The following is a 13,800-nucleotide window of genomic DNA, read 5'->3' as shown; positions in this document are numbered from 1 at the left end:
AAAGAAAGTAAAACCAGTGAAGAAAGAGTAATGGTGTTTTTAAAACTTGTGTAAGCCCAAGACTACCCAAGTATTTAAGGTTTTGGAAATAATATTTTTAATTTACTAGAGTATGTTGGAAGACAGTCAATAGATTTGCTGAAATCCATTTAGTAACTGGCAGAGAATGTATGTCTGGGAAATGGGTTTGCGATATTAAGGACAGAAAGTGTGAGGAGATTCAGAAGAAACTGTGTGCACTGGAAACCATTACAGAGAAACAACAGGGATATGTTTGATAAGCAGTTAATGCAAATGAATTGCCAAATTGTACCATTTTACATAAACACATAACTACTTAAAACTAGGTCTTATGCTTTGGCACGTACATGAAAATATCTTTGCCATACAAAAGAAAAAGGTACCTTAACACCCTTAATACGCATAGGCATAAATTACTTGGTTAATATTTACTTATTTTTTAAACTCTACTGGATTAAAACTGAAGAATTAAGGCCTGAGATTTTTACCAGCTTTGTGATTTGATACATCTTCAGCTTTCTGATAAAGAGAGATTCCAAACATTTCCTGTGTCTGGGGTGTTAAACTGATACTTGAGAGAGAAAAAAGTTCATTCAGGAGGATTTGAGCCATCTTGCTTGCTTTATTGTACCATTATCTTGTCATTTTTGACGTGGGTGAATTCAATTTCCAACTTTGAAGAAAACCAGGAAATGCTTTGAGACAGGATTTTTTATTTTATTCTTCACTTGCTTTTTAGTAAATCAGAGGGTAATATGCATATTTTTGTAAAATAGTTCTTTGTATAATGCATTTCACCTCATTGGCTCAGTTGTTTATAAAATGTGCATTCCTAGTGATTGTTTTTAATCTAGGATTCCTTTTGTTTGGGGTTTAGACAGATTTAAAGGAAATGCTGAAAATGAATGACAGAAAAATAATTTAGCAAATGAATCATATGAGAAAACTCTGTTGGAAAATTCGATAGTCCTCATTTAACTCCTAATTGGAACATTTTCTTGAAAGATCGTCTGCCTCAATTATTCTAGTTTACCATAGAACAAATACATAGAAGACTTATGTGGCTGACTGTATTTGATGTGCTGTCATTAAAATATCTATACCCAAATGTAATTCCTCATGTAATAATACAGATTACAATGAAGTGAGAGAGAGCATGAAGAAAGAAAACATGAGGGGATAGTTTGGAATGGTCTGAAGATCTAAAATTGGCTAGAGTTTATAGAGTTATTTTTCATGGCTGCTAAAGGAATTGGAATAATGCAGTCATCCCGAGCCCTAAAAATCATTGAAAGTTGGTTAGCAGTAGAAAATAAAAAGTATACTGTAGAATCACGAGTTATATTACAGCACAGAAATGTTACTCATTCGACAACAACAGGTGCTTGTATGATACTTTCTTTTTTTTCTTTTTTTTTTTACAAAATCATATAGTTAGAAGAATAACTATTACCTTTTTTTCAGGGGAACATTTAATGATAAATTTCTTTGGGAAAATTACTTTTATAAAATCACATTTTGAGATGTTCTGGTGGAGTATCTCCCTTCTGTTGATTATAAAGTGAATCTGAACTTTCATGTTGCTGTTAAATGTCTAAGACTAAAGATAAGACTACAGTGAAGTGTTTAAAGTCTGAAGGCGATAGAATGAATTTCATAGAATCATAGAATGGTTTGAAGGGACCTTTAAACATCATCTAGTCCAACCCCCCTGCAATGAGCAGGGACATCTTCAGCTAGATCAGGTTTCTCAAAGCCCCATCCAACCTGACCTTGAACACTTCCAGGGATGGGGAAGTTTATTGAGGTATTGTTCAGGGCCAGGAATCCAAACATTCTGTATAAATGGGTAGTCTTTTGTGGCCAGCACCAGCTTTAAGGTCACTTTTAGGTCTCAGGTTGCATCTATGTTATCAACATAAAGAGTTGTGTCTTGGAAGTACATGGACTTCAGAATCTGGAGATCAATGGAGTTAGCTGTAGATGAAGTATTTTGCATCTTTTATGGCAGGAATTTCTGTAGCCAAGTACTTTCAGCTATGGAAACCCAGTACAAGAGAAGTTAGGAAGCAAAATCAGAGTGTTCTGGTTAACTGTGGATGTTTGGCAACGATGAATTGAAAGCTGGTGCTGCAGGCATATTCTGATGATACTTCACAGAAAAAGCTACAATATTGCAAGATACTTTTGGGTTTTGGTCTTAGTTTAGCTTTCAAGGAAATAGATGCATGTATCACTGTATTTTAAAATATATTTAAAAGTCAAGTAAACATAATTTAATATATTAATAATATGCTAATACTATTAACATTAGCAAATGGTCATTCCATCTAAGATGGAATCTAAGATGGCAGTATGTCCTGCTAGTGCTTTAAAAGATGGAATCATTTCATATATTGCAAAAATGCAAGAACCTTAAGACAGTATCATGGTATCTGTTTAATTTAAAATGATGGATCATAGCTCAGTGAAGGTGTATAAACTTCAGTATAAACTTCTACTGTGTTTAATGTCAGTGAGATTGATTCACAAGTACAGTTCTTATGTACAATAGAAAGTGTTTGTCAGATAGAACTTCAAAAAGGATTAATAACTATTTGCAACAGGTAAGGCTATGTTAGAAAAGAAGAATGTAATTACTTAAACTTGACTTGACCAAACTGTGAAAAGCAACACATGCTGCCTCATAAAATGATGCAATTTTTACTTTAAAATGGTGTCTATCGTGTCAGTAAGTAATCATCTAATTCTCTACTCTATGCCATGAAGGAGTAGAAGAGTAACTCAAGTTAGTGAAGCTGCAGAAGGCAAAGAAAGAATGTGGGGACAGGAAGGAAAGGATGCAAAACCAATACTAGTTGAAAAATGTGAGGCCTTTATTTGGTGTGCATATCTATATACACACATACAAATAAAAATTTATATACATATGTATATAAAAGTGCTTCTATCATGGTCAGGGCTTGTATCTGGGAAATCTAAAATTTCCATTCAGAAGCAGAGATAAAACTTTGCAAAGCAGTCTTTACCTCCAGCGTTGCTAAATAGATTTCTCAGATTAAGGTTTAGTGACATTGGCTTTGGTCTTGCAGGGAACTATGATCCTGATCCAGTGAAGTGTGTAAGGATATATTTAATTTATACTAATAACCTCCTTATATTAGTTTTATATTGAAATTTAGGTGTATATGTGAATGCTTCACTGGATTGGGATAAAAATACTCATTTGTTTGCTGAACTGAGTGCACTGAGGCAAGAAATAACCGTTCAAAGGTGTGAAGCAAATATCAGTGTTACAGCTGTATGGTAGGGTCCTGTGTTCAGGATAATTCAGCCTGATATTTGGCTCAGATTATTGGCGTAGTTTTGGTGCTTGGGGCTCGCAGCTCTGGAATTCCTCTGCCACTTTTACTTATATTGATTTGAGTAGTTCCTCCATTAGCAGACAAGGGGAAAAGTAGCTGATTTCCTTGCAACTTACTTAAGTTAGATGAGAGAATGGCAGGGTTTTTTTTTTTATTATTAAACATGAATAAATGTGTCCATGCTCTTTAGCCCCCTAGCCCCACACACTACTTCAGGAAAAGAAGTAATTGTTCAGGGCCACACTAAGTTAACCAGGGGATGTGACAAAATGTTGTTGTGGTAAGGTGAGACGTGGCTGAAAGCAAATCTGCCAAAAACATAATTAAAGTAAATGGAAGCTTATATTAATGAAACTCATTGAGAAGCTGATGCAGGAAGAAAATGTGGTTTGAGAATAATTATTTGAAAGCAAAATCGTCAAGGCTTATTCTGTGAAGTAAAAAACAGTTCAGCATTCAATGACAGTTTCAAATTAAAACAAAGTAAAGGATTGCAAATCAATAACAATAAAAAGTGCACTAAGCTAATGTATCCCTTGTTTCAAATTGTAAGTGGCAGTTTTGAATTCCAGAGTAAACCCTTAGTGATGGCCCTTTTCATTACCACCCAGCAGCCCTGCCATTTTAGCTTCCACAGCTGTACTCACTCGGCTACGTGCTGCTTTGATCTATGACTCTATTTGCCGTGCCTTTCAGGGATAGGGAAGTGGGAACTCATTACTGAAAAACACCCGAGTGATTTGGAAGATGGATCTTCATGTCACCAGCTGATCCCTGAGGCTCAGCATCCACCCTTTGAACAGAAAGTTAAGTAAAACCTGAGAAGATGTTTTCCATGTTGCTCTTTCAAAAGGGACCTTGCTGACTAACTGATTTAATGGGCATATCTGTTTACAGGCACTTGGGTGTCTTCCAGTAAACGCTTTTCCTTGTAGGAAAGAAATAGCTCAGTGGTTTTCTTAGTCCTGTCTCTTGCTTTTAGCTATGTGCTGTTCCCATAATACTCTGATGCTTGATGTGTAGGAGTTGAAATAATCAGAACTGATTGGAAAATTCAAGATAAAATAGCACAAGATTATACTATAGGAGAAAATCCTGTAGACAGAAGTGCTTTAGTCTCCCCCTTGCCCCCCCATTTCCTTAAATGCTACAATCATTGTTTCCTGTAAGACAGTTCTGATAGTTTTTCCTCTTAATTACTTTTAAAATATCTTATTTAGGGAAACAGTCAGAAGTACCCTATGTATACTGGTATATTCATGCATATGCTTTGAGACAGCAGCTGGGTTGTATGAATAATTAGTTTTGTTTCTCAGGATAAATAAAGGATGGCTCAAAAATTATGCAAGGGTTCCTATTTATGAGAAAGAAAGATAAAAAGATTTAGTTATGAATCAAATCATATGGCCAAGACAGCTATTTAATGTAAAAATAGACAAACAGATAAACTCAATTTAAGCCATGTAACATTAAAGACAGTGGCCTCACTTGTATCCGCAGTGACTGAGGCATTCCCTCATATTTTAAGATCTATGTTCTGTTTACCTTTTTGTTTTTTTTCTGTATCACTTACTTTTCAGAATGATCCCCTATATTTTATGCTTTAAAGTGCTTTAGATATGTCACCTCCCTTTTAATGTTTGACTTCATATGAACAATATTAATTTTCTGAATGTACCTCTAAGTAGAAAACATGATTCTTTATATTGTTTTTTGTAACATTCACTGGAACACCTAAATTCTGCTCCAAATTAGTATATTAAAGAGAAAAGTATCAAAAAAGAATATTGAGAAACCATTCCTGAATGTGCACTGGGCATTCACTTGCTTTAGCTCAGGAAGAATTAGATTCAAAGTATATCATTTGAAGAAGTGAATCAAATCTGGAACTAAGTGAAGGTTAATGTGAATTCATTAAAATTTGGGTTTGGTTTGGTTTGGTATTTTTTTTTTTTTTTTAACAAATTAGCTGGAAAATAAAATGTAAATATATCCAACCTGCTCTCAGTTTTTCAGAAGAACATTTCTGTGTCTTCAGAGAAAAAAAATCACAGCTGTTAGAAGAGTAGGTAGGTGGAAAATGTATGTGGTGGTAACTTTTGAAGCCCTGCTTTTAAAAGTAGCTCACAAGAAAACTTAAATGTAGTCTGTTAGACTCTGAAGAATGAGGCAAAGATTTTTAGATTTGTTAATGTCCATCCTTTAGGCTTTCTTCTGTGCAAGAATTTGGGACGTAAGCAAATAAGTTTTTCCTTAGCTAGTTGCAGTTTGAGACCTTACTTCTTTCACCTGTTTCATCGCTGTCCCTCCAATGTCCTTCAATATTCTATGGGAAGACACTGTAAGTATCTCTGTGAGTGACTTTAGTTTACATTATCACAGACTAAAATCCTCATAGGTCTTTATGCTAAAGTTTTTCTTTGCACTGAAACAGAACAAAAAGTCACCTTGCCCATTATAGCATTTCAGATATCAGATGGTAACTGTGAGAGTATTACTCCTGGCTAGTTTGTGTGCTAGAAGCTTTATTGACAAAGTGATAAATTTTGCATATGGGAAACAATTGCTATATTTTAACATTATTGAAAATATTCTTATTTTATTTATGTTTTTAACAGGAATGTCTAACATTTTTGCAGTGAAAACAAGGGAAGAAAAAATGGTTGTGAAAAGACAAAAACAAGTTTGTATTATAAAAACATTAGAAGACTTTGAAATAAATATTTCTATGAGCATTTTTCCAAAGTGGCTATAAAACAATAAGAACCCATTCTATACTCCAAGCAGAATAAATCTCTGTTTAATATGTGATAGACAGCTGTTTTGTTATCACATAAAATACTGGAGGAAGTAATAATCTAAAGATTGGTGGAAATAATGCAAGTTATCTTGATATTGTCTAAATAGCTTACATTCAGATCATTGGAATTATTTGGACATGTAATTATTGCTCAAATTGGTAGGTATTATATACCTAATTCCTTCATCCTTGGATTTGGGGTCTAATCCTCTGGCTTTGCAATTAATGGAAAAATTCTTAGCTGCAGTTTTGAATTTTAGATTCTTCATGCGTCCATTTCTCTCTTCAGAAAAAATTGGTTCAAATGATCCATAGCAAGTGTCTTGATCTGCTCAGAAGAAATGAGGTGTGTGTAATGCATCCGTATATGATGGGGGCCAACCAGGTAGAAAGCAGCTTTGCAGAAATGGATCTGGGGATCCTGGTGGACACCAGGTTGAACACGAGCAAGCAATGTGCCCTTGCTGCAAAGACTAGTGGTATCCTGGGCTGCCATTAGACAGTATTGCCAGCAGGTTGAAGGAGGTGATCTTTGCCCTATACTTACCACTGGTGAGGCCACATCTAGTGTATTGTGTCTAGTTCTGGGCTCCCCAATACGAGAGACGTGGACAGGCTGGAGAGAGTCCAACAAAGGGCTATGAAAATGATGGACTGGACCATCTCACCTGTGAGGAAAGGCTGAGAGAACTGGGACTGTTTAGCCTGGAGAAGAGGAGGCTCGGGGGGGGATCTTATTAATGTCTACAAATACATGAAGGGAGGGTGCAAAGAGGATGGAGCCACAGTCTTTACAATGGTGCCCAGTGACAGGACCAGAGGCAGTGGGCACAAACTGAAACACAGGAGGTTACCTCTGAACATGAGGAAACACTTTTTCACTGTGAGGGTCACTGAGCATTGGAATAGGTTGCCCAGGGAGGTTGTGGAGTCTCCCTCCTTGGAGATATTCAGAAGCTATCTGGAGATTGTCTTGTGCAACCTGCTCTAGGTGGCCCTGCTTGAGCAGGGGGGCTGGACCAGATGACCTCCAGTGGTCCCTTCCGATGTCAGTCATTCTGCGATTCTGTGATTCTGTAATTTTATATTGTTCTCTTGATGTAGAGATCATCAAACATCTGATGATGAGTCCCCAGAGAAGTAATTTATCCAAATTTGAGATAGACATACACACACATGCAGCCATGCATGTACACATACATGCATGTGCTAGCCATCTTAAGTGTAAAATGTTAGCATAGTTTTGGAGTTGTTTAGTGATATAGTTGAACTTTCACCAATGAAATGAGCAGTATTGCCATTGTTTTCAATGAGAGAAGTACTGTGTTCTGTTAGGAGTTTTAATTAATATTACTGTTATACATATAGGATTAAAGGAGGATCAAAACTGGGAACTCAAAGACAAAGTTGAAAGTTGTATTTCTGGTTTAACTGGTGGCTTGCTCTGTGACCTGGGGCAAGCTGTTTTAATTATCTGTGCCTTCATTTTCCAATTTGTAGAACCCAGATAATAAAATGCACCTACCTTGCAGGGATGTTGTGAGTTTCAATTAGTGCTTGTAAAGTGCTTTGAGCTCCACGGATAAAAGACGATGTGGCAGTAGGAACTATTATTATTGTTATATCATTATAATACATGTTAGCTTAGCTCTGTGACATTAATCTTCATTTATCAAGAGACTTATAACTCACTCCTGGCTACCTCTCTTGTGCATTATAATTTTCTCTATATACTGAAGATATATGTCACGTTGGTATATAACGTGCTGAATTTTATATCTATATGCACTGTGTATTCATGAGATAATAGATATTTTTTAAAGCTACTAGAAATAATTCTTGCTCATTGATTGTAGTGATTTTACTCTTGACTGATGTTATATTTTTAGCTGTTTTAAAAAAGTATTTTAATTAATTAATAAATAATTTATTTCCTTGAGTTAAGTGGGGCTCAAATAAAGTGTTATGTCATGTGGCATTATTGCACTTTGTTGAAGTGTATCATTATGAAAATCATAATGTGGACCTGCTTTGGTAACTGCATTATTGCATATCAAACATTAGGACAAGTACAATGCTTCACCTTGAAGAAGTAAACTTATTTACTGCTCACAATGTCTAATATATTACCCTTATTGTGTTTGAAGTAGAGAAATTATACTAGCAGGGTTTGTTGCATAACATTTGCTTGCATGGCTATATGCTTCAGCTAGTAATCAAACATATTGCATAATGCCAAAAGAGTTTTGAAGGGAAAAAGCTATGTAAAGTAGTATTAACAATAGGGGATGTGGTGTCAACTGGTTGATGTTCTTGCCTTATGCATCAGAGATCATCTTTAATGGCTGGTAACACAGATCTCTCATGTGTAAATCATTAAGTTTCAATAAGCAGTATCTGCAAAATTATTTTCATTTTGTTTTGTTCCTATTTGCTCTAAATGCTTTATAGGCCATTTTTTTTGCTCATGCCCTCCTATTGTTTGCAGAGTTGCTTGACATTTTGAGAAAGGTGAGGAGTCTTATTGTGATCAAAAGTTTTGTTTCAGAGACTTGACTTTACTAAGTGGATGTGAATATAGAAATATAATTTCTATAAATATATCTATTAATATGAATTAGATTACTTATTAACTAATATTAAGTATATTATTTTAAGTTATATAATGTAAAATTATATGATTAATGATTATATATTGTTATTTAGAGAACATAAATATTAATGAAAGTGAATATATAAAAACATTTGATTGTAAAATCTAATACAATTTTTAATTGTTGTACTATGTATATGGTTATCGTATGGTGTATAATGGTCAGGAAAAATTATTACTAGATTATAAGGACAAGTGGGTGATGGCCAAGTAATTGCTGCAGAAAGTGACGGAGATGTTTAAGATGTTCCTTCTTTAAGCTGAATTTTTAACAAAACTCTGTCCTCCCATCTCTTGGACCATGGGACAGATTGTTAATCTCAGAAGCAGTTTAATGTAGTTTGTGTAGTTTTGCATTAAAGCACAGTATAGTGCATTCATGCAGTGTGTCTAGTTTGCATTGAAGCAGATGAGGAATTTTATCTACGCATTACTTCTGTTGTGAAGCAGAAATCTGTAATGAGGAGGTTGCTAGGGTGGAAAATAGGAACATAGACAGCCATAGAGACTTTTTGCAATTGTTTGACCAAAGCCACAGTTCAAACTCTTTTGATTTAAATGAAAAGTCTAGGTTCATACTTGGGTACAGCAGCATGTTTAGATAACTGTGTCTGTAAGTTGGTATCTAATAAACTATTTTCATCGTGAAGATTGTATCCTGAGGTGGATATTTGCAGACTGAAGTGTCTTTTTCCGATCCAGATTAAGTATTACGCTATTTCACTTGTAAGAGTATGCTGCTTCATCAAAACAGTGGCATTTTACACACATGTTGACCTGGTAATAGTGAGTAAAAGGAGAAAGGCATATTCTCAAATATAATTAAGCATCGCTTCTGTCACAAACGAACATTATACCATATATTTTTCTTTAGTACTTAAGTTTCTTCTTTTCCATTTATTGGATTTACACATTGAAACAAAAGGAGTACTTTAATGCAAATCTCTCTAATTGTATTAATGTTGCCAATTTTATTTAGAATGGATGTTTTGCAACCATTTTAACCTCGAGCAAAGAAGTTGTTGCCCTGCCTATCCTAATTTAATTGATGTCACAACTGAACAGAAGTGATTCATCCCAGCAACTCTAATGCTTTCATGAACTTAAGTACATAATGAGATAAAGGGTACATTCATGTCATGCAGAATATTTAATCTGGAAGTTAAAAGTTTCTACTTACAAAATAAGACTTTTAACAATTGACAAATTTTTATCTTGAGCAGGCTTACTTTCTAATTACAGAAAAACTGAAACATTTTAATGCTCTGTAGTTATATTGTATTTTTCAAGTGAGATTTTAGAAGATAATTTTTAGTATATATGTAAAAAACAGATTGCAAATGCTCTGAGTTGGGGGAAAGTTTGATTAAGGTCCTCCAGAATGTTTAAAATTTGACAGAAATTTTCTTCTCAGTAGAATTTTTGCCTTGGACTGAAATGGAGCCAGGGTTCAGTCTCTTAAGTCTCAATATTTCTTTGCACTTTATCAAAACTGGGAAACTCAGAGGTTAACTGGAAAAAAATTAATAATTATTTTTTAAGTTAGACATTGGATTTGTAGTTTTGCTTTTTCTTCTAGCATGGCAAACAGCCTGTATTAACCAAGATTCTCCATTGGCTTTTCTGGTATAGTTTTGAAATTCCTCACTGATCATCATTGTGTGTCTCTATTAAAATACTCGACCTTCCTAAAAAGGAATTAGTTAGCTATTTTGTTCATTCCTTCCTTCCTTTTCCTTCTTTCCTTCTTTCTTTTCTTTCTTTCCATCCTTCTTTCTTTTTTTTTTCTTTTTACTTCTTCCCTCCTATTGCCAATCATATGTCAAAGTGGTGAGTTTCTTTTCATATACTATGTATGAATAGTTTGGCATAGTTGGCTTCCTGCAGTCTTTTATCAGCGCTTGCTTCCGAGTGAGTATTTTTAATTGGATGACAACAGTAAGAATCCTATTCACTGCTGACTTGTATGTGGCTTGCTTTTTTTTTTTCCTCTCTCCCCCCCACCTATACTCAACAAAAAAAGATTTGTTAGCAAGGTATTTGATTGATTTTAAAGCAAATATTATGAAAGACAACTTATCAAGCTTAGCAGGTTTCTGAAAGTATTTTGTGGTGAGTTGCATGTAATAAAACAGAACTATTGAGAGAGTCACAAAGTCCCTTTCATTCAATAATAATGAAATTATGTAGTTTAGTTACACATTGTCCATTAAGGAAAAGTCACTTTGCTGCTGCTAAAGCTTTTTTTTATGCACACTGTTTATATTATTTCTTCACAAGGATGTTTTTTGTTGAGACATTATTAAGCAAGAAATGCAGTTTTGATAGGAGGCAATAGCCTTTGTAGAGAGTAAGGCTGCCAACTTCCCCAAGTTATGAGAGATAATGAACTCGCTCAAGTGTTACTGCATTCGAGCTCTGCTAAAGAAGGCTAGAAAAGTTACTCCATTCAAATTGAAAAAGAGAGTTATGGCAAATATGAAGGGAAGAAAGAGAGGAGAACATAAAGGGAAGAGAGGATACAATGTACGCAAAGTTATTTCATAGAAAGGACAGGGAAAAGTTCAAATGAAAAACTAAAGCTTGTAAGATCTATACATCTGTTAATGTTAGTGAATTACCATCTGGCGGTATAAATGGACGAGTCACATACAGGATGATGAAACAGATTTCAAAATAATGAGTAAAATTGTTAGTATAGCTAACTGCTAATTTATCCTGCTGTTGGCACACGAATTTAAACAGAGAGCTGGTGATTATTAAAATGATAATAAAAATCATGAATCATATATGCCTAATGAGAAATTTCATGCGAGATGCGAGTTTGCATTGAAATGAATCTCCATATTGCAAAGAGTGAAGGGAATAGCCTGCCATCACCACATTTCCTTGAGAATATTAGTTAATGAAAGACATGGCACAATTCTGAACATGTGGTACGGACTTGCTTATTGCTATTAAATTCATTGTTACCTTGGAAGGAAGTCCCTGTTTAGAACTACAGAAAAACAGCAAAGAAGTAAAATGTTTCAGTGTATTCCTTCCTTCCATTTAGGAAACCTTTGCCTCTCCACACCACCCTTGTGTAATATGCTATGTTTTTCTCCTCTTAATGTTATTACATTGCTGCTAATTATGCCAGCTAGAACTTAAATACTTTTTCCTGCTTGTTTATTCCTTTGACTACTTCTTTTGTGTAAAATTCCATATTCTCATTAAATCAATTTTACATATATTTGTCTCCTCTGAATTCCTAACTACTATGACAGCCCATTTTTGAGGCCCACACCAAGAAATGAAAAAGAGGACAAACTTCTGCCTTGGAGAGTAGACACCAAAGCTGTATAGGCTCTCATTTTCTTAAATTGTTTATGTGGCCAACAGAAAGTACTGCAATTCTCAAGTTAAAAACATTAAATTAAAATTAATCCTGGTTTAATTCGATTATTGTGTTATTGGGAAAGCATCAGGTTGCTTTAGCTCACAGAAATATGGTCATGCTGTTCTTTAAAGAATGCTTTTGTCCACATTAATGAATAAGTTTCTAATCTTCTTTAGCAGGATATTTTATCCTGATCCTGAAATGTGCTGATCTGCCAAAAAGTCCCAACTATTTTATTGGATTTTGGTAATCTAAGTTCATGCCAAGATTAAGCTTTTTTGTGGTGAAATGGCCTTTCCATAGAGTATGTACATCTAAATCACTCAGGATAAAAAATTAATAAATCCCTATGGAGTACAGAAATTTCCTTATGGAACATTTTTGCCCAGTATTGCATGAGAGGGACAAATAAATATGTGTGAGTAAGAGACTACCTCTTCCTTTGACTGATGGAGTATTTTGCTTTCCATGTTAAAGAGAGGATAACCATTAGAATACAGTCTGGGACACCCATTAGATACAGATATGGTAATATAATTGTTGTTCCTACAGCAGCATTACAGGAAATAGTTGGATCCTGACAGAAAGGAATTAGATTCACAGTTTCCAAATTATGACTGGCAAATGATTTATATAGGTTAAAAAAAAATGAATCACTGATTTCAGTAAAAATTGCTTTAGGGAATTTTCAGATCACCCTGTAGTGTGTGGGTCTGTGAAAGTACTAAGTGCTTTAGAATATTTATTTTACTTGTGATTTCTGTGACATTCCATCATATAATCAGGGATGCTTCTGATTTTTCTGTTGTTATATTTAATAAAACCTGAAGCCTCCAGCACAAAAAGCATGCATTCCTGAAATAGGAGGTTCATTTAGAAGCAAGTAAGAGTGCTTGTAGTTGTGGTCAATAGTCATGAGCAGCAGACAATGGCAATTCATTAGTGCTTCTTTGGTTTTTTTTTGTTGTTTGGGTTTGTTTGTTTTTTTGTTTGTTCTGTGTGTTGGTTTTAAATGGTGACCAACAGCTGCATAGAAGAAATGGGTGTATTTCTGTCATTTGTAGAATTGGTCAAACTCCTGTGAAGATTCCTATATATCATTAATTTAGGTTATAATTCCAAGTTGGGGAAAAAAAAATGGAAGTACTTAATAGGTAGCTGGAATCTCTGTGAAATATTGTTGGATGTTTTCATATATTTTGATTGAAATTTTAAATGAGTCTTCAAAATTCAGGAATCGTTGTCTAGTTCTTATTTTCTGTTCTAGATATTGTAGAAGTACTACTGTTTCAGCAGTTGTATTTGGTAGGAGTTATCAGATTATGTTTTCCTAATGTTCACTGCTCTCTGCCACTCCCCTGTCCCAAGATTCTGCTTTCAGAACAGCTTTCACAACTTAGCTGACAATAATGCAGATGATTTCAGGAAAGGAAGCTTGGTACAACATACTTTACTCTTCAGTAGTGATATTTGCTATGCAAAGTTCAAAGGAGCAGAAAATTATTGTTAAAAATGGTTGAGATAGTTCTCTGAAGATAGGAAGGGAGCAATTGTATTAAATGTCATATTTTCTGTTATC

Source organism: Mycteria americana, chromosome 5, assembly GCF_035582795.1.
Source record: "Mycteria americana isolate JAX WOST 10 ecotype Jacksonville Zoo and Gardens chromosome 5, USCA_MyAme_1.0, whole genome shotgun sequence".
NCBI classification, from domain to species: Eukaryota; Metazoa; Chordata; class Aves; order Ciconiiformes; family Ciconiidae; genus Mycteria; species Mycteria americana.
This window is presented reverse-complemented; position numbering follows the sequence as displayed.